At 36.4% G+C, this 5,801-nt stretch overlaps 1 protein-coding gene across 2 annotated transcripts in view; it reads right to left on the reverse strand.

Moving 5' to 3' along the window:
* The window catches only part of EFCAB13 (EF-hand calcium binding domain 13), a 126,800-nt gene that overhangs the window by 63,741 nt on the left and 57,258 nt on the right, over positions 1-5,801 (reverse strand). The window lies entirely within an intron of this gene.

A 5,801-nucleotide genomic window follows, 5' to 3' on the forward strand; every position in this document is an offset into this window, starting at 1 on the left:
AATCAACAGAATATACATTCTTCTCAGCACTACATCGCACTTATTCTAAAATTAACCACATAATTGGAAGTAAAATACTCCTCAGCAAATGTAAAAGAATGGAAATCATAACAATCTCTCAGACCACAGTGCAATCAAATTAGAACTCAGGATTAAGAAACTCACTCAAAACCAAACAACTACATGGAAACTGAACAACCTGCTCCTGAATGACTAATGGGTAAATAACGAAATGAAAGCAGAAATAAATAAGTTACTTGAAACAAATGAGAACAAAGACACAATGTACCAGAATCTGTGGGACGCAGCTAAAGCAGTGTTTATAGGGAAATTCATAGCACTAAATGTCCACAGGAGAAGGCAGGAAAGATCTAACATCGACACCCTAACATCACAATTAAAAGAACTAGAGAAGCAAGGGCAAGCAAATTCAAATGCTATCAGAAGACAAGAAATAACTAAGATCAGAGAAAAACAGAAAGAGATAGAGACATGAAGAATACTTCAAAAAATCAATGAATCCAGAAGCTGTTTTTTTGAAATGATTAACAAAATAGATAGACTGCTAGCAAGACTAATAAAGAAGAAAACAGAAAAGAATCAAATAGACACAATAAAAAATGATAAAGGGGATATCAGCACTGACCCCACAGAAATACAAACTACCATCAGAGAATACTATAAACACCTCTACACAAATAAAATAGAAAATCTAGAAGAAATGGATAAATTCCTGGACACATATACCCTTCCAAGACTAAACCAGGAAAAAGTTGAATCCCTGAACAGACCAATAACAAGTTCTGAAAATGAGGCAGTAATTAATAACCCACCAACCAATAAAAGCTCAGGACCAGATTGATTCAGAGTTAAATTCTACCAGAGGTACAAGGAGGGGTTGGTACCATTCCTTCTGAAACTATTCCAAACAATAGAAAAAGAAGGACTCCACTCTAACTCATTTTATGAGGCCAGCATCACCCTGATACCAAAACCAGGCAGAGACACAACAAAAAAAGAAAATTTCAGGCCAACATCTCTTATGAACATTGATGTGAAAATCCTCAATAAAATACCGGCAAACAGAATCCAGCCACACATCAAAAAGCTTATCCACCACGATTAAGTCGACTTCATCCCTGGGATGCAAGGCTGGTTCAACATATGCAAATCAATAAATGTAACCCATCACATAAACAGAACCAATGACAAAAACCACATGATTACCTCAATAGATGCAGAAAAGGCCTTCAATAAAATTAAACACCCCTTCATGCTAAAAACTCTCAATAAACTAGGTATTGATGGAACATATCTCAAAATAATAAGAGCTAATTATGACAAACCCACAGCCAATATCATACTGAATGGGCAAAAATTGGAAGCATTCCCTTTGAACACCAGCACAAGACAAGGATGCCCTCTCTCACCACTCCTATTCAACATAGTATTGGAAGTTCTGGCCACAGCAATCAGGCAAGAGAAAGAAAGAAAGGGTATTCACATAGGAAGAGAGGAAGTTCAATTGTCTCTGTTTGCAGATGACATGATTGTATATTTAGAAAACCCCATCGTCTCAGCACAAAATCTCAAGCTGATAAACAACTTCAGCAAGGTCTCAGGATACAAAATCAATGTGCAAATATCACAAGCATTCCTATGCATCGAAAACAGGCAAGTGGACAACCAAATCATGAGTGAACTCCCATTCACAACTGCTACAAAGAGAATAAAATACCTAGGAATACAACTTACAAGGGAGGTGAAGGACCTCTTCAAGGAGAACTACAAACCACTGCTCAAGAAAATAAGAGAGGACACAAACAAATGAAAAAAAAATTCCATGCTCAAGGATAGGAATGATCAATATCGTGAAAATGGCCATCCTGCCCAAAGTAATTTATAGATTCTATGCTATCCCCATCAAGCTACCATTGACTTTCTTCACAAAATTAAAAATATACTTTAAATTTCATATGGAACCAAAAAAGAGCCTGTATAGCCAAGACAATCCTAAGCAAAAAGAAGAAAGCTATAGGCATCGTGCTACCTGACTTCAAACTATACTAAAAGGCTACAGTAATCAAAACAGCAAACAGCATGGTACTGGTACCAGAACAGATATATAGACCAATGGAACAGAACAGAGGCCTCAAATAGCACCACACATTTACAACCATCTGATCTCCGGCAAACCTAACAGAAACAAGCAATGGGAAATGATTCCCTATTTAATAAATGGTGTTTGGAAAACTGACTAGCCATATGCAGAAAACTGAAATTGGAATCCTTCCTTACACCTAATAGAAAATATAACTCAAGATGTATTAAAGACTTAAATGTAAGATCTAAAACCATAAAAACTCTAGAAGAAAACCTAGGCAATACCATTCAGGATATAGGCATGGGCAAAGCCTTTATGACTAAAACACCAAAAGCAACGGCAAGAAAAGCCAAAATTGACAAATGGGATCTAATTAAACTAAAGAACTTCTGCACAGCAAAAGAAACTATCATCAGAGTGAACAGGAAACCTACAGAATGGGAGAAAAATATTGCAACCTATCCATCTGGCAAAGGGCTAATATCCAGAATCTACAAAGCACTTAAACAAATTTACAAGAAAAAAACAAACCTATCAAAAAGTGGGTAAAGGATATGAACAGATGCTTCTCAAAAGAAGAGATTTCACTTTGGGAGGCTGAGGTGGGCGGATCACAAGGTCAGGAGATCAAGACTATCCTGGCTAACACGGTGAAACCCTGTCTCTACTAAAAATACAAAAAATTAGCCGGGCATGGTGGCATGCACCTGTACTCAGGAGGTCCCAGCTACTCAGGAGGCTGAGGCAGGAGAATCACTTGAACCCAGGAGGCAAAGGCTGCAGTGAGCCAAGACCACGCCACTGCACTCCAGCCTGGGTGACATAGTGAGACTTTGTCTCAAAAAAAAAAAAAAAAAAAAGGAGAAATTTATGCAGCCAACAAACATGAAAAAGAAAGCTCATCACTGGTCATTAAAGAAACACAAATCAAAACCACAATGAGATACCATCTCACACCAGTTAGAATGGTGATCATTAAAAAGTCAGGAAACAACAGATGCTGGAGAGGATGTGAAGAAATAGGAACGCTTTTACACTGTTGGTGGGAATGTAAATTAATTCAACCATTGTGGAAGATAGTATGGCAATTCCTCAAGGATCTAGAACCAGAAATACCATTTGACCCAGTAATCCCATTACTGGGTATATACCCAAAGGATTATAAATCATTCTACTATAAAGACACATGCATACGTATGTTTATTGCAGTGTTGTTCACAATAGCAAAGACTTGGAACCAACCCAAATGCCCATCAATGACAGTCTGGATAAAGAAAATGTGGCACATATACACCATGGAATACTATACAGCCATAACAAAGAATGAGTTCCTGTCCTTTGCAGGGACATGGTTGAAGCTGGAAACCATCATCCTCAGCAAATGAATGTGGGAACAGAAAACCAAACACCACATGTTCTCACTCATAAGTGGGAGTTGAACAATGAGAACACGTGGACACAGGGAGAGGAACTTCATACACTGGGGCCTGTTGGAGGGTGGAGGGCTAGTGGAGGGATAGCATTAGGAGAAATACCTAATGTAGATGACAGGTTGAAGGGTGCAGCAAACCACCATAGCATGTGTATACCTATGTAACAAACCTGCACGTTCTGCACATGTATCCCAGAACTTAAAGTATAATAATAATAGTCTATTTGCTTACAAACTGAACATAAAGGAACACTTTTTAAAAGAAATAGATTTACTAATATTGTCTTCAATAAATCCAGACACTTCGCCACTTACATTCATCAGAAATGACAAATGATAATGTAGCTTTTAACATAAGTCTCTTCATGTAAGTATAAAAGGAAATCTCTTGCTTTGGACTAATCTTTCCTTATCTGGGGAATTTTTTGGAAAGAAACAAAAAGCTTATGTTTCTTTTTCAGCATATGCATAAACAGAACAAAATAAAAACAGCAAGCTTTAATATCTTTCTCATTTTAATCTTGCTAAAAAATATTTAATCATTTGTATAAAAATATTGCAAGCAAAAAAAGAGTATTGTGGTACAACTCAATCAATTTAATAAAAATCAGTGGATGAGTGAATTTCATGTACATAAATTATACCTTGATAAAGTTGTTTTTAAAAGTTCTAAATCAAAGGTGAACCAAACAAGTATTTCATTCAAAGAAGTCCATTGGGGAAAAACAAACAAACAAACAAACATATCACCCATCAATTCCTAATCAATGTTACTAATTACCTATTTGATCTCCACATGATCATTATTGCCATATATTTATGGATCACTGTTCAGTTTGCAAAATTCACATGACAACTGTGTGAGGTGAACACCTGAGCTATTATTACTCTGATATAGCAAGTTTTTAAAAACTGGCAACTGACTTGCCTAAGAGTCACAGGACTATTAAGTATCCATCCAAAAGCAAGCCCAGTTCTGTTGAACCTAATTCTTCTCAATCAGCACTGTTCTTCCCTCTAAATCATTTTAAAACAAATTTCCTACCTACCATTGCATTCAGGAAAACTTTGCTCGTTGGCGAGAGTACTTATAAAGTCATCTAACTCCACCATTCCATTCTCTGTTTTTAAAAAAAGAGTTTAGATTATACATTCTGGTGTATTTTTGCATACAGGTAAATTTACATTTTAACACAACTATTTTTAAAATTTACTTGATCCTTCATTTCATCATCCTATTTCTCCTTCATGTCATGTCTCTTATAATTCTTTCTAGATTAGGTCAGTTCATTTGGACAATTATTGGGAGCATATTAGTGCCAAGAACCATGCTAGGCACCAAGAATACAAAAATAAGAAAGACACAGTCCCTGATTTTTCAATATCTATTACATGCAAAGGACTGAGTTAGATACTAATTTCTTAATAGATCTAGGAAAAAAGAAACATATCCATACAGACAGACCACGAGAGAGTTAAGGAGTCTATTTCATACCATCTTGAAAACCCACTCAATATGCTATCCATTAAAACACCTTAACAATACTAACCAGCCCTGACAAAACCAAGTATCCCCATCTCTATCTCCCTAGTATCCATGTGGTCCAAAGTTTTACCTATGTTTAGATATAAACCCTCACAGTGATCATGTCAATCCTGATAAGAAGCAAAAAGGACTCAATAGTTTTAGTGCCACCCACTCTTTATATAATTTTTAAGTGAATCTTCTTTCTGATTTACCTTAGCTAAGAAATTGTGCCCTGATTCTGAGGATTCACTTTTAATGTTATTCTCAAATCAGTCTTTCCCCAAAATGTCACCTCCTTCCACTCCTCAATTGAACTTCGGTTGTGGAAAAGTCTTAGTCACTGATAAAAATAACTTCTCTAGTATAAAAACCCTTCCTAGAAACTTAAACTCTGCTTTTAACTTAGGCTGGCAACTGGGATACGCCACTCAACATCTAAATGTTAACTGCTAAGCATACCTGGCTCTAAATTCCCCCATATTTTGTAATCTCCAATTATTAATCTTTGGATCCTTGGGTTATTTGCATAGAGATTTCCATACCCCTTAGATATTTCGATCTTACTGTCTGAACCTTGCTACAACTGGATCAGTCTCCCCAGTACCACCCTACTATTAATAGGCACAGCTAGGGGATAGTGATGAAGAGCTTTACTGAAATGATCCGGAAATATGAAAGGCCTACACGCTCCAAACCAATCCATTTGGTCAGAACTTACATGATTTTTTTTTTTTTTT

Source organism: Mandrillus leucophaeus, unplaced genomic scaffold (assembly GCF_000951045.1).
Source record: "Mandrillus leucophaeus isolate KB7577 unplaced genomic scaffold, Mleu.le_1.0 Scaffold1362, whole genome shotgun sequence".
NCBI lineage: Eukaryota > Metazoa > Chordata > Mammalia > Primates > Cercopithecidae > Mandrillus > Mandrillus leucophaeus.